The sequence below is a fragment of the Scardinius erythrophthalmus genome, assembly GCF_964197995.2.
Source record: "Scardinius erythrophthalmus genome assembly, chromosome: 20".
NCBI lineage: Eukaryota > Metazoa > Chordata > Actinopteri > Cypriniformes > Leuciscidae > Scardinius > Scardinius erythrophthalmus.
This window is the reverse complement of record NC_138240.1, coordinates 35,644,683-35,667,662: the sequence shown is the minus strand read 5'-3', so window position 1 is coordinate 35,667,662 and position 22,980 is coordinate 35,644,683. Positions and strand designations below refer to the sequence as shown.

The 22,980-nt window shown below is 38.8% G+C and overlaps 1 protein-coding gene across 2 annotated transcripts in view; it reads right to left on the bottom strand.

Annotated features, from left to right (window-relative positions):
- The window catches only part of gnb1a (guanine nucleotide binding protein (G protein), beta polypeptide 1a), a 55,629-nt gene extending 42,333 nt beyond the window's left edge, over positions 1-13,296 (bottom strand). Inside the window, exon 1 of one of the 2 annotated variants that reach the window (XM_081349318.1) lies at positions 13,212-13,296. The gene's annotated coding sequence lies outside the window, so the exon portion shown is untranslated. Of the gene's footprint in view, positions 1-4,351; positions 4,805-13,211 lie in introns of those variants that run through there. The other variant, XM_081349317.1, reaches the window with a different exon arrangement.
- Positions 13,297-22,980: the final 9,684 nt, after the last annotated feature.

The following is a 22,980-nucleotide window of genomic DNA, read 5'->3' as shown; positions in this document are numbered from 1 at the left end:
ATACTGTATCGATACACGGGCGCCAAGTATCGATCTTTTATTATTTAAATTACACATGAGAATTTAACTTTGGTAGTAGACTGCTAAAATTCAATTGCTCATTCAGTCCACTAGATGGTGCTGTTTGTTTTCTGGTGAGGTCAGCGGGTGACTGTCAGGTTGACTGTCAGCGTGCAGGAGGACGTAGATAAAATAAACATGGCAGCATCAGAGAAAGAAAGTCTTCTCGACGGTTGGAGACATCGTCACAGCACAAAGGAGCACTCTAATACCTGATTTATACTCGACACGTCCGCACGAGCGCGAAGGTGCGCGCGGCAAAAATTACGTCATCGCGGTGTGGGCGGTCGCGCGCGTTGGGTGAGCAAGGGCCCATTTCGCCTGGCGGTGTGCACGGCAGATTTTGTAACAACGCGCGTGGCGTCGCATCCGAAGATGAACGACTTCGAGCCGAATCTGGCCGAGCTCGAACTACTCACCACACCAGCACCCAGTTTGCACGTTATCACAGGTTCATGTAAGTGTTTTTTAGTTAGTCCGCTTGACAATCACATTTTCTGGCAATAAAATTGATGTGACATGAACAAACAGATGTTGACAGTTTTCCTTTGCGGACATAATTTGAAGTTGGAAAAAGGTAATAAATTGCAATATATTGCAGAATATGGCAATATGTTTAAAATCGCAATAATATCGTATCGTGACCTAAGTATCGGGATAATATCGTATCGTGGTGCCTCTGGTGATTCCCACCCCTAGCATTCACATGCCCTTTTAGTCCAGAAACACTGAATCCGGTGGTCCAAATGTGTGTGTGGAGCTAAACTCAATGTAATGTAAATGTGAGCTGACTGGATTGATTTTACTCCCATCAGAAGGCAAACATGAGCTGATGCGCTACAACCTCGTCATTCATACAGATTAGATTACGTGACGCTCCACAAATACTGACACAAACAAAAATATGCCATGAGAGTAAATGACAGCACGCAGTGGCATGAACTTTACTTAAGGATTAAAAAAGATCAAATATGCTGAAAGGGCATGTCAACTGTGGAGACAGCTGGGTAAAACACACACGAGTCAAATCAGCACTATCACTGACCAAACCCATAATCCCGAAAGCCGCCATATACAGACGGGAACAATTTAATCCTATTCAGAGGCGCGGCTGAAAACATGAAGTGGGATAAAAAGAGATCAGGGGGAAAAACGCATTACAACAAAAGCAACAGATATCCACGAGCTTTACGTGCATTTTGCATCTTCTTGCATATTGTAATGATGCCAATTTGAACATTTTTAAAGTCCCCCAGTGGTGAAAATCCAGCTTTTAATGTTGTTTATGCGTCTATGTGGTGATTTTAATATGCTTTAAGACAAATCATGTGTAAATTCATAAGTCGACACCATTGCTGAGTATTTCCTCCTTAAAACTGCAGTGAACCAAAGACAGTCTCAAAAACACGCTTTGAAATCGCTGGTGTTTCTGACGTCACAAACTACCTTGTAACCAATCAGATCAACGTGTGATCGTCAACCAGTGGATCTCTGAGCTGAGTGAGTGAGTGGAGGCGGGGCTCATTTGCATATTCATAGAACCGCGTATACTAAATGAGGCGAGGGTGTCAGGTTACATTCAAGATATTTTAAGGAATGAAGGTTTTTTTCCAAGGAAAAAAAGGCTAAAATGTGTCATTTTGGTGATCAAAGATGAGTTTTAAGGCATAAAATTGACTACAGCGGGAATACACAATGTCTCATTCACTTGAGCTGCTTCAAATGACTTTAAGGATATAAAAGATACTTTAAGTATGCGAGCACATGGCCAACATGTGGTCCGGTTGAATATACAGATGAACGCTCTTGCGCTGGTCTTGCAGTAACAAGTCAATGGTTATATTCAATTGCCGCTGGCGCTGATATTAAACCTGATTCAGGCAAGTTGCTCAGCAAGATTCACTTTAGACTGCTGTTTCACCATGACAGAAGCTGACCTAAAAGAGAAAATCAACCATAAAAGACAACATTTGCACCAAGGTTCCCGCTAAAACCCCCCGAGAACGCTGCACTGGGTTACGAGACATTTACATTTCTGGGTTACGAGACAGGATTCTTTTCTGTGGCCGCAAAATTTGGTGTAGAAACGATTTCCCTCATAAATAGCTAGTAAATTTAAAGACTGAAACAGAGTTCTCTTCTAAAATGCACTTTAATAATCTTTTTACTGTGTAGTAACTTCATGCCATATTTGACACTTTCTGTGGACTCAATCAAGCGCCCTGCGGGGATGTAAGACGATGCGAGTTATAAAGGAAAAGGTTTTCTTCTGAGACTTTGTTTGCTCTCTTTCATGAGTCCTGTGAATGTTTGCAGGGCTTTTATTTCATTCTGACGCTGACGTTTTGTTACATAAGACACAAAGCGCAGCCCACCTTACAGCTCAAATCCCTATGTGATATGTGCAGGTCCATCAATGTTCAGACACTGTTTTGCAAAAACTGCTATTTAAAATGTATTAAGCGCTGCTAAATTTGTAGCTGAAAACCATCTAATTGGCCAAAATATTGTCATGTCAAATTTTGTGAATATTGTCAAATTGAACAAATTGCACCCTCCAACCCAGCAAGATCACTTTGTTTTGTTTTTCCCAACAGATTTGGAAATATAGGCCTAATTAATTTCCATGACCATACTGATTGTGTGTTCAAGTCGATATGAAACACAAGTTGCGCACGTCTTTTCTTCTCTATATTGTGTATATCCGAGTGAAACGTTTCTGGAACAAGAACAAATGTAGGGCGGGGCTTGATTTTATCTGGGGGGATTTTGATTGGATGGTTGTGGTTTGCTATTGGCTGATCTCATGTGAGTGACAGGTTGCCCCGCCCACATCAGAGTAGAGATGTCTCTGCAAGAGGAAGATTCTGATTCAACATTACCAGGAACATGAAATAATAAATAAATAAAAAGATGTGCATGGATAAATCATTTATATAATAAACACTGCAATATTCCATAAAAACCAGTCCATTTTGATTTCATAGTGACTAAGAATCAGGTGTGTGAAGTGTGATTCATGAACACCCTGCGGAGTTCTGAACGAAACTGAAACCAGCCAATTACATCGTCAAGATTCCTGAAAATACAGGACGGTAACCCTGTGACTGTGATTTACACAAAATATATGAGAGCATTGATGTTTCAGATGTATAACAGTACGTGTGTAGCGTGTGGTAAGATGTACAAGTGAGTTGTGAGTGTCAGCTGTGTAAGAACCGAGGCTATTTGAGCGTGTATGTCATGTTTTTTAGCAGTGAATGAGAGCATGCGTGATGTGTGAGTGTGTGTGAGGCAGGGCTGTGTCTTCATCAGTCGCCATCTTGTTGGCTGCAGCAGCTGTAGGCCGTGAACACACACACACACACTCACTGAGCACATAAACACACTAGTGCTGACACACACGCGCGCGCGCGCCCGCGTACATGTTTCAGCAGGACAGTAGAAGCGCTTTAAACGGACACCGGCATTATTACATACAATCACAGCAATATGATTGCGAACTGTGATGAAACACACAGATGCTGCTCTTCCTCATTGACATTTCCGCCACGAACACAACCATAAATCACTCGTACACAACACACACGTTAAACAGATCGAGAAAATCCCATTAACTCCCGTTTAAGGTCGTTAAAAGCACAGGCTCAGGGTTAAAAACCAATTTAAAAACCAATCAAAGAAGCACTTCGATCACACACAAACACACACATCCGCGAGAGTCCGGTGTTTGAGTGCTTCATCGAGGATTTATCATGGAGAAATATGATATTTAACGCACAAACAGTGCGACTCCATGATGAAGTGAAGTGGGGGAGGTAGTTTGGCTTTATCCTCCATCTTCACTGTCCATTTCATCATCATCATCATCATCATCATCTGCACCAATGCAGGCTTACAATACTCAGCAAACCAGGGTTTACGTTTAAATATTCAAACTAAGAAACGGTTTGACACCGTTGTAACGGAAATGCGAGTGCCCGACGGCAGAATCACCTGACAGTATTTAACGTGAATATGGAGCCCGATTATGAGTGCTGCTAGTCAGCTAACAGCACATCTCTGCCACATGACCGTGATTTGAGGAAGTTAACACATACTAAACCACTTATGTGGCCTAGTAATTTGATATTTGCAGCACATATTGACAAATAAAGCCACAGTGACTGTTAAATGTGTGTTGTGTGAGTCCAGCAGCAGCAGCAGCAGCAGCGGCCCCCACCCCAACCGAACCCCACAACAGCCGAACACAGGCAATCAGGCGACCGTTAAAGAGAAGATCAACACTGACCTGTGTTTCGTCGGAACAGTTCGTTGTGTATGTATCATTGACTGTAAACAGCGAAGAGGGCTCCACAGCTGCCCGACCCGCAGACAGTCCGTCAGTCAGTCAGCGGAGAGCGGCACTCCCCGAACCCGCAGCCGCGACAGCTGCAACCACGCCGATTCTTGCCCAAATAACGCAAGCTTCACGCAAACGCCTTGTGGTAAACGTGACCAACAAACGCTCGGTCCAAATTTAGCCTTTCTGTACGTCCCACGCGCGTCGTTCTCCGGTGCTGGAGTGGTTCTTCTGCGTTCCGTGTGTCAGGCTCTCGCTCCGGCCATCAGACAGCAGAGATGGGCGCGGTGAGTGACCCTGCTCTCAGGGCTGGGAAACCCCACGCTGCGCCTGCGTCACCACGCAACGGGTTCGACTGTTTTGGCGCGAAATCACGTTTGGGATATTTTAAAGGGTTAGTCCACCCAAAAAACGACAAATCTGTCAGTAATTACTCGCCCTCATGTTGTTCCAACCCCGTAAGACACAAATTAAGATATTTTTGAAGAAATCTGAGAGCTGGCTCACTCCTTCATAGGCTGCTAGGTAATGATCTGCCATCCCAGACACTAAAATATATGCAATTGTTTTGGATGAATTTGAATACCTGAATCATGTCAGGGAGCCTTTTATAAATCACTTTGAGACTACTTAATTGAATCATTTAAAATGACTCATTCCATGATATTGAAGTTACATGAACAAATTATGTTTGTTTAGCTTAATTGATTCACGTGGGACTGATGTACACAATTAAATCATGTAAATCCAACACACTATGTTTTCAGTGTACCGAGATTATTTTGAAGCTGTTAGGCTATGTGTCTTGAATAAGAGGGTTGCTGACAAGTATCACTGAAAAAAATAGTGTGTTGGATTTACATGATTTAATAGTATACATCAGTTCCACATGAATCAATAAAGTTAAACAAACACAATTTGTTCATGTAACTTCAATATCATGGAATGAAGAAATTTTAAATGACCCAATTAAATAGCCTCAAAGTGATTTTTAAAAGGCTCCCTGATATGATTCAGATATTCAAATTTACATATTCATTCAATCAATAAGACTTCACTAGTTTTAATGCAACACAATTAAATTGTCAGATTATAGCTTGCTATTAGCTAGCAATAATTGTTATTAGCATCTTAACTGTTAACATTTGCATGCTCCATCAGCCAGAACTTTTATAAGTGCAGTATCTGTCCACAGCCTAAGCAAATGCTCCACTCTTCTCCACAGTAACCCAATGGTTCTAATAATTCCAATGGAATTAAACATTAAACACAATTACACACTATCAAGTCCTCCCCTTTTCTCATTTTCTTCAATAACACATAAAATAACACTTAATTTCAACATTTATTCTCTCTTAACTCAGCCATTTGCAAAGCATGCTGGGAACTAACAAGCACCGCCCAGTTTCAGTTAATGCAACATAAATAGGGTGACCAGATGAGATTGACTGTAATTCGGGACTGGGGGGGGGGGGGGGGAGCAGTGTTTTTTGGGGAGGTTTTGGGATAGTCCTACTATGATATTAGACTACATAGCCTATAGTTAAATAGTAAAAAACACTCAAATGTCATTGTGACCAAAAAAAATAAAAAAAGACTGTTGTAACAGTGCGTAAATCAGACATTTCAGGCTATAGTAAAGTCTAACGCTAATAAGCCTTATGCCAAAATTATTATTATGACGAAATTGTCGGTCATTAAATAAGAAAACTAAATAATTGTGTAGATGATTTGCTTTGTGTAACCCAACATCAGACATTAGGCCGAAGTTTTTTTTTTTTTCAAACAGTGCCGCGACCAATCAATCACTCCTTTACTGGCTGCCTGTCCTCGCAGCTGCGGCAACTCGCGCTCGCTTATCAATGCATTTTAATTCGCGCCTACGGTATCTTTGTTGAACTTCAAAAAAAGAAAAAGAAAAAGATGCTGCAGCCGGCGGGGGCTGGCTGCAGGACGACTCAACCTCCACGGACAGTTTTTAATGTTTTACCAGACAATAACTACTCAAGAATTTGCTTTAGTATAATTTTCGGGACAATTAGGGCCGGATTCGGGACAACAGCTTAGATTTCGGGACTGTCCCGAATTTTTCGGGACGTCTGGTCACCCTAAACATAAATCATGTACTCCGACACAAACGGATTAAGTAAACTTAAATTTTACATATATTTAAGCAGATTGAACACAGTCAAATTAGGTTAGGGCAAAATGTATAGCAGTTGTGTTGCTTAAGCTCATTTTAATTAAGCAATTTGAACAAGCAGCAAAAATCTTTTTTGTGTGTGTGTAATTGGGACTGCAGAGGCTGTCGAAACGCCATCACGTCGATCAGCTAAACTCAGTCCGCTTTTACAGCCTCGTTATGCTTATAATTGTGCTCTTATAAACTATATTCTAACTCAAACGTTCTGGGAACATGTTTTTAGATAAAAACTGAAAGAGTTGTCGGAAGCTTAGTGATGGTGACGTTAAATTCGTGGGATTCGTTTATAGCCTAGCTTCAAAATTCATAAAAGGTGTGTTCATCTTTGATAATTATCTTGATGGACAAACCGTGCAAGTATCATAAACTTTTGTTTTTAGCGATAATCCAAAAGCCATGGGAAAATCCTTTCGGGTTTTTGTCGAGGAAACCAGTGTGATGCGGACTGTGCCGGTTGGCCTAGTGACGTCATTCCCAGTTAACGTCATTCCCATTATTAGTCTTCCCATTAATCCCATGTCTTCATTCAGGCTGAAGAGAACGTGCACGAAAACAAGAGGCAGGATTATCACGACCAATCATATATCCGATCATATGGCGATGGAGGTATTGCCTCCTCTCTCGTGACTTTCCCCCATTCATCCTCAATTACCCCCCATCAAACTCCCCACACGCTTTAGTGTGTCTGTTTAAGTCAATGGAGACTTTACCTGCGGGTGATGTGTTGGACAGGGTTACTTTATAAAAATAAGTCAGTTTTATACTTTTTAATGTCACATTTTTGTAATATCCGCGTTGTTTTATTTTTTGTTATATCGTTTATTTTCTCATCCAGTTTCTTCTTTTAGGGTGATCTACTACTTTCGGTGAGATTCAGAAGTGTGAATGGGACACTTTACTATCCCATGAGGCCACAGGAGAGGATTTATGAATGACGGTGAAGCAACACTACTGGTAGATCACATGATAATGACAACATGGCGGATGAAGTACATCCAGATTGCATTCATACTATATAGAACATACTTTTGTAGTGGTCGTGACTCGTGAAGTAATTACTTATTCAAAATACATAGGCCTACCTACTCAATAGAGTGAGTGATTTCAATCGGTGTTTCTAATACAGTGAATTAATACAATTAATCTAATACAATTAAAACAGTGGCTGTGGGAGTGAGGGTAACGTTGACATCTCTCTCTCTCTTCTGTTACCCTAATGAAGATGAGCTTATAGATCTTCTAGACCCAGTGAATTGACTGTGAAGGAGAGCCAGTGTTGCTTCTCCATCCCTCAAAATTGTGTCCTTACTGTTTTTTGCATCATGCATGTAATAATAGTTATAATGTAATTGTTCATGTGGGTTTTGCTGTTTTATTTCCTGTAGTTGGAGGAGTGGGCCTAACCTCTGTGTGCACACCCTGGAGAAATGCTCATTTGAACTAATTTAGGAAATATCAGTTGTGCAAATGACAATATTAGTTTTTTTCTTGCCTGTATGTTTTATTGATTGATTGTTTTTAAAGGGATACTCCACTTTAAAATGAAAATTCTGTCATCATATACTCACCCTCATGTTGTTTCAATCCTTTATGAATTTCTCTCTTCTGCTGAACAGAAAGGAAGATATTTAGAAGAATATCAGTAACCAGACAGTTTCTGGTCTCATTGACTACCATAGTATATTTTTTTTCCTACTATGGAAGTCAATGAGACCAGAAACTGTCTGGTTACTGATATTCTTCTAAATATCTTCCTTTAATATGTAATATGTAACTGTTTTTGTGTTTTTATTTTACCCACTGTTGTATGGACCTTTTGCGCTTCCTTGCCTTTAAAGCATTAAACTTCTTTTGGGCCGACCTTTAAACGGACGCCCGGTGTGATTCTCCTTGTGCCCGCTCGGGTCTCTATCACATGCAGCCACAGGCTCTTAACACCAGGAATGGCTACTCGCATACACCATATTCCTCCTTGCAGGTTTGCATGGAGAAAACTTCAATAAACATCCTTTTGAGTCCTTACCTGAAGCACGAGTGGCCCAAGCAGGGATGCAGCTATTGTGTAAATGTGAGCATTGTCCTCAAAACATTACTCAAGGGTCTTCCTCACAGAGAGTGATTGTTAAACACCGCCTTGTTTGATGGGAAAGACTCATGTGGTGGACGCCTATACCAGAACCCACACCAGATTTACCTGTTTCTCTTCACAGATCACAGCACTCCCGCTCTCCTCCTTCATTCACGCCATTACTTTCAATGAATTCACTTTTGCAAACTGAAGCCTGCATTCTTTATATCTTATTATTTAGCATTTTGAAAAGTGATAAACGTCACTATTTAACAATTCCATATTTGGACATTAAAACAAACTACTCTGAACTATTACTGATTTGTCCACTAACACTAGATAAATCACAGGAGAACTCATTTTCTTTTTCCTGAAGGTTGTGAAAAATCTAATTACCGCTTTTCAAACGAAATCTGTTGTTTTTAATAGCAGTTTGTGAAATTACAATTAAATAGTTGTACATAGTTTCACACAAAATTTGACCAAATTTCAGCTTGATTAGATTCTGTTCATGATTGATATTTACCTTTATTTTTTTTATTTACTTATTATGTCTCACATATCATCTCAATTTCTTCACTAATAGAGTTCTCTCACTGGTAAAACAAGTACAGTACACTGTTAGAAAAATCTGTAGAAATTACAGTATTACTGGCAGCTACTTGCCAGTAACTTACTGTAGATTTAAATTGATGTTATTTACTGGCAACAATTTGTTCAAAATTAAATGAACATTAAACATTAACAAGTCTTTATCTTTACAGAATAAAACTAAAATAACATCCTCATGCAAAGAATTCTGGGAACCAAAATCTGAAGGAAAAAAACAGAAAAAGGTTGATGAAGATTTCTGGTTCCCAGAATGCTTTGCATTAGATTGTTATTTTATAATTTTATTCTTTAAAGACAAAGACTTGTTAATGTTTAATGTTCATTTAACTTTGAACAAACTGTTGCCAGTAAATAACATCAATTTAAATCTACAGTAAGTTACTGGCAAACAGCTGCAAAACTACAGCAATTTTTTTACAGTGTAACTTTACAGAAACCTGAATTGTTCGGTGTGGTGGCGATGGAGCCACAGCTGCGGGGCATTTTTGATAAAAAAAAATACATAATTGCCACTAAACAACAAATATATACAGTTTTTACAATACATATTGAACTGGTTTGTGATTATTTCATTATTAATCCAAATTAAATACTTTTGGACATTTAATAAATCATATTTTTATGGTGGGTTTTATGATTTAAGATTAAAAGTTTGGGCTAATACATTAAAAGTAGCAAAAATAAATGATGAAAGCATGGTAAAAAGTTTCCAAGACAAACATAAAATGAGCTCAATGTAGAGTAAAACTACACTATTTGTTTTTCCAATGAATTCTAGGCATAATGTTTATTTTGTGCACCAGTGAAATGACTCTTGAAAATGGTTGAATATTGAAGTCTGCTAAAAGTAATGACATTAAAATCAGATCTCTCAGCATGTTAGTTGCATCATACACTTGTTTTGGTTTACTACATCTCTCAACAACACTCACCGAGAGCAAATCCCTCTGGACTGAGTTTAGCAAGGCGACATGCGAGGCCTGTCACAAAGAAAAAAGGGGGAACAAATGAAAGGCAAGTCGACGAGGGACCGAGAAACTGTCTAAAGGAGGAGTAAAGGGAGGATCTCAACCCCACAGCTCATTATCACCGGCAGCTTGACTGAGATGTTCGTCCGTGGAGATTCACTGTTACTTAGAGACTAGAACACAATATACCCTGATCAATTACCCACAGGCTTCATTGGCCCCTGCATCTCTAACTCAGACTTTACCAGGGAGACTGTGGCCTCGGCAGATCCGTCTCTAGGAGGAGGTGTAATATCCCAAAAACAAGTCCTGTACCAACCCAGGAGATTCAGTTCCAAAACATAAAACATGAATGTTTTTATCTGCATGTATGGTTCAAGAAAAACTTCATTGCTCAAAAGGTTCTTAGTGGGAAAATGTTCTTTACATTTTTAAAAGTCCCCCTGTAGTCAATCATTTTATCCCTTAAAACTTTTGATCACCAAAATGACATATTGAAAAAATAATTCCTTGAAAATAATGTCTTCATGCCTTAAAATATCTTGAATGTAACTCGACACCCTTGCCTCATTTAGTATGCGCGGTTCTATGAATATGCAAATGAGCCCCGCCTCCACTCACTCACTCAGCTCAGAGATCCACTGGTTGACGATCACTCGTTGATCTGATTGGTTACAAGGTAGTTTGTGACGTCAGAAACACCAGCGATTTCAAAGCGTGTTTTTGAGACTGTCTTTGGTTCACTGCAGTTTTAAGGAGGAAATACTCAGCAATGGTGTCGACTTATGAATTTACACATGGTTTGTCTTAAAGCATATTAAAAACACCACATAGACACATAAACAACATTAAAAGCTGGATTTTCACCACAGGGGGACTTTAACACAATGGTTCCTCTATTGCATAACTGTGAAAACCCAACCTGAGGAGTTCAGCTTCAGCTTTACGGTGTTGTTTTAGTCAAGGACAGATAATAATAAGCCCATAATTAATATCAGCATGATGGCAAATATAAGAGTTGGACAAATCCTACAGGTTCATTAACACATGTGTTTCGCTTGCTCTTTTGTGCGGCTGAAGCTTACAGGTCTTCTGAAACGAGACGCTGAATGTGGAGTCAGATCAATGTCTTTGTTGAATAACAATCTGCATCAAATTAGAAAAGCCACAGTGGAAGAAACATCTGTGTAATTTTAACTGTAAAAATGTGACAGTAGAAACATGTTGATTGGTCAACAGTAAGTTAATAGATCTGCAATAGATCTAACTTACATTTCATGTTATTTTACAGTAAAATACTGTTAAATGTTTGTTTAGTCAAATTTAATTTGAATAATTGTTTCTTCTTAGTTTTTTGCTTGTTATCAGTTATGTACATTAGGATTTTATGTTCCATCTTATGTTGTTAAATGAGTGTTGTATTATTTTACTGTCACGCATGTTACCATGATGGTGCATCTTTATTACATCAGTATTTCCCTCGGCTTGTGAAATTCATCATGTGGTTTTCTTTTTACCTTTAGTGTTATTATGCAGATTGTCAGTGTGTGTTAAAGGCACAAAACAGATTTCAGTAGCAGCGTGGCCTTGCTAATTTAGCAGAAAAGGGCTGTTGGGTTTACCAATCTAAAATGTAAATTAGTGTCTTCAATTGCAAAATTTACAGGTTGTTCTGTAACTTACTGTATTTTTTTGAGGGTTCGTACAGATTCTGCAAAATTAAATTCCAGGACTTTCAAGGACTTTTCAAGCACTACTTGGTTGGTTTTCTAGGACTAAAAAGAAATCTCACTTATTTAACAGTTTCTTTATTCTCCTTCAAATTCTAAAAAAGGTAAATAGATAAATAAAAATAAACTAATAAAACAAAACAGTACAAATAAAGCGCAGCACATGCTATAACGGCGGTAACTTTAAGCATTTAAAGGATACTATGACAAATATATCGTTTTCCTTATTCAAACTGATTTTTTTTCTCATGAATATAGGCTATTATACATTTTTCTCCTGAAGAATGAAAGCGGTATCATATACGTGTATATGAACAATATCACGCTCATAGCCATGTGAAATGGCTCTATCAGACGGGCTGCAGTGTTTATTTTGCGTGAAAAGATTGTTTTATCAATAAAGTTAAACACTAATTTCACATATTTTGTCTTTCAATAACTCTTAATAACTCCAGATTTCCAGGACTTAAAGGAGACATATCATGCTTTTAAATTGTTCCTTTTTACATATAAATCATACATTTGTAGTCTATATAAATCGGAACTGCAATGCTTGGGTCTGAATTCCTCATTATTATAGCTCCACGGGCCCCTTTTTTACCCCTTTTCTTAGGTGCTTCTGAAATCAACTCGTTTTGGTGCGGTCTCTTTAAATACAATTGAGACACTTCATACCCCGCCCCCTCTCCAGGTTGCAGAGGTTCAACTCCACCCCGTTCGGCCATTTTTGTAGTTTGATAGCAGAGATAGGATTATCTAGCGGCACAGAAACTTTTTATTCACACGTTATTAACAAAATATCAACAACGGAAGACTTGTCCAGCCAGCCTTAGATGTTCGAGCCAGAGTTGGAGCCGGAGCGAAATGAAAATGAAGACGACGAACCTGCAGAACAACGTCTTCATATGGATGTATCGCAATGGTGTGTTACTGTATTTACACATGAAACTTTGGTCTTCCGACCTTTTACCACCGTGTCGATTTATTTTGATTAATATGTGCGAGGGAGAGAGAGCAAGACAGCGTCTAGTTTGGAGAGGGTGATGTTTTGTTTACACTTTCGCCGGGCTCTGAGAGAGAGAGTGAGCGCGCGCGAGACCGGGTCTCTCTCTCTCTCTGCTCGTTCTTTCAGTTAAACATGCGCCACAAGCGCGGCAGTTCATCTACATTAGACGGTGTAATGAAGCGTGTGGGTTACTACATCCAACAACCGATCATTTTAACTTACCCTCTCCGAGTCTCGTAACTTCTGCATCCTTTAGCTTGGACTACAAAATTGCAGCGAGAAATAATAATGGCGGATCGCTCGAAGTGTTGGGCCGGAAGTCAATGTCCTTATTTGGCAGTTCCGCTGCAAATACTGTGACGTGATAGTTCAAAAAACGTCATAGAAAACAGAAAAATCTGAACAGGTTGAAAAATATGACCAAAACAGAATATAAAGATATCAACGAAGCACCTGAAGAGAATAATTTAATCTTTTCTGTACTTCTAAACACTCCAAATATACAACAAAATGCATTTAAGGGCTAAAAAAGTGCATTTAGCATGATATGTCCCCTTTAAATGTCAAAAACTCAAATTCAAGTATATACACTTTAAACACATTGCATGAACCCTGTTTTTTTTTTCTGCAACTATTCATGTTCAGTCTATAGGCTTTGTAGATGAAGAAACACAATGCTTTATATATAGATTGTAACTGAAAAATACTGCTAGGCAAACTCTAATGTATTTGAGCTCACTGTTGGAGGGCGATGCCAGCTCTCTGATGTGAACTCAGTGTTGTGATGTGGCTCACTCAGGTGGAGCAGGTGTGAACGCCGATCCTTCAGAGAATCAGTCGTCCTGGAGACGTTCTGTACAGTGTGTGTACGACCAAACATAAAACGTCCCGCGAGAGATGATGCACTGCACCTTTACCAGTTATTATCATGACAGCGTCGACTCAGCACTGCGGATTTATCTCCTGAAAGCAATGAAGCTGTATTGCATGACTTAGCTGACTGTGATTTGTATATGTACATTTCTGAAATACATAACTTCCTCTGATAACAGATCTCTCTAAACTGTAATGTGGACTCATACAAATAAATGTGAATTGAATTGAATTGACTTGAAGACGTACAGCCACATATCCAGTGTTTGAAATCATTAATGCATGGCAGGGCCATTTGTGTTCATTTATTAAAACTGGATTCTAATAATGAATCTTCAATGGGTTCATACTGAAGACAATAGTTATAAACTTTATTCTCAGAAGTAATCACAAATATGTCACATGTAACATTAAAGATATCATGCTATTTATTTCAAACTCATTTAATCTCTTCCAACAGAGACACAGCAAGTTACTTACATTTCCCCCGATCATCCACATGGATGTGTTTGAGTAGTAGTATCATTCGGCATTTAAGAATGATCAGGGTGGAGATCAGATTAGTGCTTTAAAAGGACGTGAAATACCAGAACTACAAATCTAACATTCTGCATTTCATAAAAGAGAATGGCATTATATGCAGCTAAGCTTTTAATAACCTTGCTTTTTATAGCAGGGTTGGGATGCAGTAATCTGATTTGGAGTAATCTGCTCAAATCTGGCATAAATGCTGACCGTATGCCTCTCGAACCGGCTGCTCCTATTGGCTGAGCCGCATCATTACTCGTGTGAGCTGGAAACTGGAGCATGTCATACTGACATTCAGTATTAGATCAGTCTCAAGGCAATGTCCCAGCTATACATCCACAGTCCCATACTGTACTGGTTTAAGATCTAGACGTATTCACCCTTTTATTTTTTATTTTATTTAAAAAATACACCAGCCGCGTGAAAAAACGCTTTGGTGGACACACGGCCCTAAAAAGCAACTTCTGTAAAAGAAAATCTCTCCCTTCACATTGAACTTTGCAGATGTTGTTTATGCTCACACAGCAACATTACACACTAACTAAAGTTAAGAAAGTGAAATCATCATCAAGGATCCGTTTAAACTGATGTGTGAATGAGATTTGTGAGAAGATCTTCAGTGAAACGTGAGCCTGTTCCTCTCAGACATCATGTGTGCTGCAGACCTCCTTCAGTCTGTTACTGGTGCTCTAATGTGGATAAAGAGAGATTTGTATAGGCTCTTTCTGTAATGGGATATGCCAGATATGTTTAGAAGTGTCTCCTCTCTTCCTTTGACAAAAAGGCATCCGTGTAAATGTTTTGTACATCATTATTTATTGTTGCACAGAACCACACACACAGCATAAAAAGACCATGAACTCAAATCATCAAATCAATAATGATCAACTAGATTCAAATATCAGGGTTCAGTAACAGTGAATTATATAATAATAAATAATAACTGCATTTCTAGGTGGCTGTATTGGTGTCTGTATGGGCCATGAGATTGACACGGTAAACTGTGGTCTCGTCTCCTCTGACGGTCAGCAAAGCACACGCTTCAACCACTGCGTTCGGCTGGAACACAAAAACACACACACTTCTGACTGATCGAGGTAAAACACACAAACTACACCAGTTATCCTGTGACCTACAGGGCAATTCCAGTTCTGTGAATACAGCTTACTTTATTACCATGACTCTTGATTACTTAATGACATATTCACACAAAATATGACACATCAGACCTAAAACCTGGAGCTTGCAAAAGTTGCTGACAGAGGACAGACAAAGATGAACTCTAGAGAAATCTGGAGTCAAATCGAAGAAGAAACTGGTGTGACGTCATTTCGAACTAAATCAGGCTAAATAAACGTTGTTTGGAGTTTGTTTCTGGAGTTCGACACAGCTTGACAAAGCGAACCTTCCAGAAAAGTTCACTCCGGCTGTTTAACACCTTCAAACACACCCATTGGTCGGTGTGGTGGTGATGTAATAGGTGGGCGTGGCTCTGAGGCTCCGCCTTCTTTGAGGTGTAAATCTTCTCAGATTAATGTCTTCTGTTCAGTCCGTCGAGGACAGACGCGAGTGACGACATGAACACACCGAGAGCCGCTTTATAGCAGAAACTGAAGCTGTAATTGTATTTGAAAGAGACGCTGATACTGTTTTTTCATGTTTAATACTGTAAAGCTGCTGCTTTAAAGCAATCTACTGTATAAAGTGCTTTATAAATAAGTGCTGAATCTCACATCCACATCTCTGTGATCAGATGCTTTCTGAACGGCTGTTTTCTCACCGCTGGCCTGTTAGTTGTGTGTTTATTGTGTTATTGAGAGGAAAGCGCAGCACATATTCACATATTCATCTAAACGTCGCTCTCAGCAATGTGGACGGCGTCGGGATGTTCGCTAACAGTATATCACTGCAAAAGTGTTTCGAACGTCTTTTTACCTCTAAGCGAAGTACAAAAAAGAACTTCGCCGTAAGTATACCTGGGCTTCATGTAAAAAGTACATTGATTCTAGAAATTAGGTTAAGTGACTTATCCGAGTAAGTTTACTTAAGAGTAAATATTAGGGTAAGTATCCAGTAGTTCCAGGGTTAGTCAGAGGCATTCAGTGCATGCATTTACATTTATGCATTTGGCAGATGCTTTTATCCAAAGCGACTTACTGTACATTGCACATAAGTATGGAAGCTTGTTTCTGCCACAGTATAAAAAATAAAAAAGGTAATGGCGACTTTTTATCTCTTGCAATTCTGACTTTTTTTCTCAGAATTGCGAGTTTACATCTCACAATTCTTTTTATCTCAGAATTGCGTGATATAAAGGTGCAAAGGTGTGTTATAAAGCCAGAATTGTGAGATATAAACTCGAAATTGTGAGAAAAAAAGTCAGAATTGCGAGTTTATATCAGAATTGTGTGATTTATTTAACATTATATCACGCAATTCTGACTTTATAACTTGCAATTCTGAGAAATAACGTCAGAATTGTGAGATGTAAACTCGCAATTGTGAGATAAAAAGTCGCAATTATCTTTCAAAATGTTTTATTCTGTGGCGGAAACAAGCTTCCAGACATAAGGTACACAGTTCATCAGTTCATACATTCCCTGAGAATCAAACCCATAACCGTGCCGTTGTTCTGCAGAGCCACAGTGGGCAGGACACCACAGACTACACACACGATCATCTCATATTATCTGAACGTTTCTGATTTCAGCACTCACGGCGAGACCAGCCGACGGCACCCAGGTGAGGCTGATGGGACGCCGGTGTCCTGCATCCACACTTCCCTGCGCCGGCGTCACGCTGAAGCCCTGCTGCTCGACCGCCGAGAGATTCTCCCAGAGGAACTCCAGCGTCTGACAGCAGAACACAGGAGATATCAGCAGGAACCACTTCAGACATGTCATGACTGATCAGGGGAATACAGCTGTGTCCCAGATCACGCACTTTACACTACGCACTATACACTACGCACTATACACTACGCACTCAACCGTGTAGAGTATGAACTTTATACGTTTATTTTGTCTTTCAACATCAGAGTCTGACAGCCCCTCCTCCTCCGCGACGTTATTAAAGGGTTAGTTCACCCAAAAATGAAAAATGTGTCAGTAATTACTCGCCCTCATGTTGTTCCAACCCCGTAAGACTTTCGTTCATCTTCAGAACACAAATTAAGAAAAATTTAAATAACCCAGAAAGTTAGTAAAGACATCGTTAAAATAGTCCAAGTGACTACAGTGGCTCAACCTTAAGTTTATCAAGCGACGAGAATCACGTAGTGTAACAGCGCAGCGCTTCTGGGTTGTACGTCAGAACGGAGGCTCACTATTGGCCAGCATCACACGCACCACACACATGACCAGCATTGGCCAATAGTGAGCCTCCGTTCTGATGTACAACCCAGAAGCGCTGCGCTGTTACACTACGTGAACTCACTCAGAGAAACACAGAAGAACATGAAGAGTTCAATAAAGTCGTTATTTTGTTTTTGTTTTTTGTGCACAGAAAGAATTCTCGTCGCTTGATAAACTTAAGGTTGAGCCGCTGCAGTCACTGGGACTATTTTAACATTGTCTTTACTAACTTTCTGGGCCGGCAAGTTTCAATAACAGGAGGAGTGAGCCAGCTCTCAGATTTAATCAGAAATATCTTCATTTGTGTTCTGAAGATGAACGAAAGTCTGACGGGGTTGGATCAACATGAGGGAGAGTAATTACTGACAGAAGTTTCATGTTTGGGTGAACGAACCCTTTAAAGCGGTGACAGTCGAGTGCATGAAGTGTCCAACGCTCTACACTTTACACGTTAAATAAGAGCATCATCATCCGGGTATTTAAAGTGCACTTTTTCTTTTGGGAATTTTCAGTGTGATCACATGCACTACTCATGCACTATTTATACTACAAAATGGCGTAGAATAGTGCACAAGTGTGCGATCTGGGACGCACCTTATGTCTTCAGATGAACTGTTCACTTACCTTTTTAGCGGGCGGTTCGGAGCCGACGACACATCCCACGTGGAGCTTGCGTGTGACTGCGATTGCTCTGCCCTCTTCATATTCACTCACAAAAGTCAGCAGCAAACTCTTGCTGTCTACACAACGTTTGTGAAAAAATGACAAAGACACGGAAATCAGGGATAACAGCTCAAAAAAGTGCTTTTAGTGTTTCGACTAATGGTGTGAGTTTGGGCAAGGATCACCTGAATGTCTAACCAATGAGAGAAGAGGAGAGTGTTTGGGAAACCTGAGACTTCTAATGATTAATAATTAAGACTTCTCTAATACCAATTAAGATATTTAAGACTTTTTTGGCCTTCATTTTGATATAAATTGATTTTTGTCAGGCATGTATACTGCCCTACAAAGGCTAAGAGCAGTATCTTCAATTTTTCAAAAAAATTTTTTTTGCACAAATAAAAAGTGCAGGATCTGCTCTTCAATCTGTTAAAATTTCATATGGCTACCTAATAAATTTCTTATATAAATTGACATTTTTAGTTGCAGTATTGTATTGAAAAGTAGGGTGAAACCAAGGCAGAATGCAGTATCTGCCCGTACTGCCTTGGTTTCACTATGATACTGCAGTTTGCCTTTGTGTCAGCATGAACATTGTTGCAGCTAGCTAAGTGGCATGAGTCAGGTTTTATAGCATACAGTATGTTATAAAACCTCTCTCAGAGAAGAAAGGAACTGTCAAAATGGCTTCACTTTTACGTGGAAAAATGCTGGTGAAACTTGCCTTAAACAAGTCACCAAAAATTGTTAAGTTTTAAACCTCTTAACCTTTTTATTGTTGTCAATTTTGTCTGTTTAGCTCTTTCTAGCTAGCATTAGCTTTTTTTACAGCATTGGGATAGCAACCATACCTTGGGGAATACCTTAGAGAAATAACCTTAAAGGTCAAAATTAATCTGTAATACTGACAGCTAGTGTTTAAAATAGTTACTGCAGTACAAATTCAAAATACTGGAGAGAGTCGTCTCCCCTACCCCCTTCTCTCCAGACTCACGGTAATAAAAAATTATTTGATTTATGATTTATGATTTATGATATAAGCAAGTGATTATGATGACTTGCTACACTTACTGCTATTTGTTATTGTATGGCCATGTAAGTATACGCAGTAATGCAAAGGCAAAGCGCAGTATAGCCTATAAAACTACCAAATTTTTGCCTGACTGTCAAAAAACTAAATGTTTAATATTCACCTCCCTCTGATCTATCTAATTGTACCCTTTGTTGTTAAATTTAATTGGATGCTTATATTTGGTGTAAGAAAAACACAAAAAGCTGTTTTTCTCAGTTTGGTGTTTTTGCTGATACTGCTCTTAGCCTTTGTAGGGCAGTATAGCAGGAATATGGACCAGACTCAAAAGTCTGACTACATAACACTATGCAGAAAGTACACAAGTAGGTTTTACACAAGTTCAACATCTAGTTAGAAGGGTTGCAGAAGGAAACACAGCCTGAGCATGACTACTGTAAGACAGCAGTACCTCGATGTCCTGATGAGTATATGTGTGACGGGACGAGGGCTTCAGAACAGACGTCTACTGGATCCCCTCCACTGACAAACATGGAGTCTGAACACGATGAGCCTCGGAGCTCCAGCACACACACCGTTTGCTATCAGCACATTCACAAACACACAATCATTTCTGTCCAGACATCAGAACTGCTGTGTATGATCGACACAGACTTTAACCCTCCGGTGTCGTTCATTTGGGAGACATGTTAGTGTTGTTCACGGTCCAGAGTGACCGAACACCTGACATTTGTATTTTCAGTAAAATCAATATATTAATATATTATCACACAATAATATATTTTTTTCAATATTTATTTGGGGAAAAAAATTCAAATTTTGGCACGATTTATTTTTTGAAGTCACATAGAGTAGCAACTGCCACTAAATTAACCGAGTTTCGTACCATTCCGATGAAGTAGCAATTTAAAAAAATTAAAACAATTGGTCTAAAATGAAAAAACAACATCCGAGGGTTAAATATCATATTCCGTAATTATACTGTCAACAGGGAGGGGAATGAACATCCACCACTAGCCAAATGTGCATATTTAGTAACACTCTGCAATAAGGTTTCATTAAATATCAGCAAACTACATTAGTGAACAAGAACTAACAATTTAAGCATTAATCTTGGTCAATAGTAATTTCAACATTTACTAATACATTTTTATTAATACATTTTTTTTTAAATCCAAAGTTGCATGTGTCAACAACTGTAATGTAAACAATGAATTAGATCTATAACTAACATTAACAAAGATGAATAAATGCTGGGAGAATATATTGTTAGTTCACGTTAGGTAATGCATTAACTAATGTTAACAAATGAGATCTTATTGTAAAGTGTTACTGCGTATTTTAATATGCATATTAGCAACATTTCTTGCATTAATCTAACAAAAAGGATTTTGCTTTAGGCCATTAAAATTTGCCAATTCAAATGGCAAATTTATCTTTATGCATGTGATAGTTTCCCAGTAAAAATATTTAACTAATGTAGAATATATATATATATATATATATACACACACATATATAATATACAACTTTTTGCGTTCACATGGGGCAATAAAGTGTGCTATCCTGACTGTAGTGTATTGCACTGGTGTGGAGATGAAGATGTCTAACTTTGTTGATGAGTTGGACTGTGAGACGGTCTCTGTAATGCAGACTCTGGTGATCGGGGTGAAAGGTCAAAGTAATGTCAGCAGCAGCAGCAGGAGGAACAGCGCCACCTGATGGAGACACACTGAACACACTCAAGCCGCTGTGGTTCTGAGGACCTGAGAGGAACAACGGACACATGAGGATATTAACTACAGTAGTGGCCAAAAGTAGAAGATATTTCATCTTTTTTTAATGAGCCTGCAAGTTCCATTAAACCATCAAAATATGAGGAAAATATGTAAAAAAATGTTTTATATTTTAAATGTGATGAAAGATACAATACAGCTGACACAATTATTTGTCAAAAAAAGGCAAACTACAGCTTTTTTATTACAGGTTTTATTTTACTATCCAAAAAAAAAAAAAAAAAAGCATAGAAAAACTATAATCTCACAGGAAAAAGCATTCATTGACAACAACATAATCAGTTATTCATATTTCTTTCTTGTTTTGTGTTCATAATTTCAGCTTGTCTGCACAATTTGGCATGTTTCTTTGCATTTTTAATATGCTTACAATATTTAAATAAAGGGTGAAGATGATGTACACTGATGAACATCACTGTACAACACCTGTCAAAAATTTGAAAACATAAAAAAAAATTATGTTTTTAAAAGTGTCTCTTCTGCTCACCAAGGCTGCATTTATTTGACCAAAAATGCAGTAAAAACAGTAATATTGTGAAATATTATTGTAATGTAAATCATCTGTTTTCTAGATGTGAATATACAGTAAAGTGTAATTTATTCCTGTGATCAAAGCTGAATTTCAGCATCATTCCTCCAGTCTTCGGTGTCACATGACCCTATTTTACATTGTAATAATATTTCACTGTTTTCGCTGTATTTTGGACTAAATATTTGCAATGTTTCCAAACTGTATTTGATCATTGATCATTCTGCAGAACGTTATTAGCATTTTGAGAACATTAATAAAGAGCAGATAACTCTGAACGAACATTCTATTAATGTTAATGTTACAGGAAGAATGTTTGTTCATAACTTTCGGAGAACGTTCCGTTAGCTGGACTTTTTTTATAGATTTTTTTTTTGGGAGCTTGGCTTTCCTAATCTTTTGCTTGAATTAAATAGATGTAGCGGGTTGGGTGGTTGAGATGGGAAGTGTACCCTTAAGGCCTGCTCATTGGCACTGATTATTTGGATCAGATGGTGTAAGTGACGCGTCCCTTTAAATGTGTCGTGAGACATGAACAGAAAAACATGAATGCGGTGTGAGTTGAAGAGTGAGCCTCTTGGTGTATCGGCTCTGTGTAAACGGGAGAACCTCGGCCTGGCGTCTGCGTGTATGGTGACCAGTAATAGCGAGTAGTGATTCTATACGGGTTTGCAGCAACAAGCAACACTGGGAAGAGATTAGTCATCCACACCATTTAACTTTATTGTTACGGGGCATATAGCTCTAATTCATCTAGGCTGGTGTCCAAAGAAAAATGAGGATTGCCTTCGTCTGTCATTAGCCACTGTTTTTCCTGGGATTAATCATTCTGTGATTTCTTTGGATGTGTGTGTGTGTCTTGACTCTTGGGGATCTGCTACCATTGTTCTGTGATGACCTGGACCTAGGATGGAGTCTTGCTAGCGGTAGCTTGTTAATCCAAATGTTGTGCTTGTTTTGTTTTGATTTTGTTTCTCTTTTTGGCAATCATATTCCAATATTCGGCCTATGGGCATTGTGCAATATCTCCTGTGGGGACAGTGTCTATTTTGCAGTGTTCACTAGTGTGAAGTGTGAAATGCTGTGTTAGTGTGTGTGCACGGCCGATTTGGTTTGCAGTGTTGGAGTGTGTGTATGAGAACAGTATCTATTTATTCGACTTTATTCACTGTAGACTTGATATGGTTAGACTTTATATCCTGTACCTCATTTACTATGG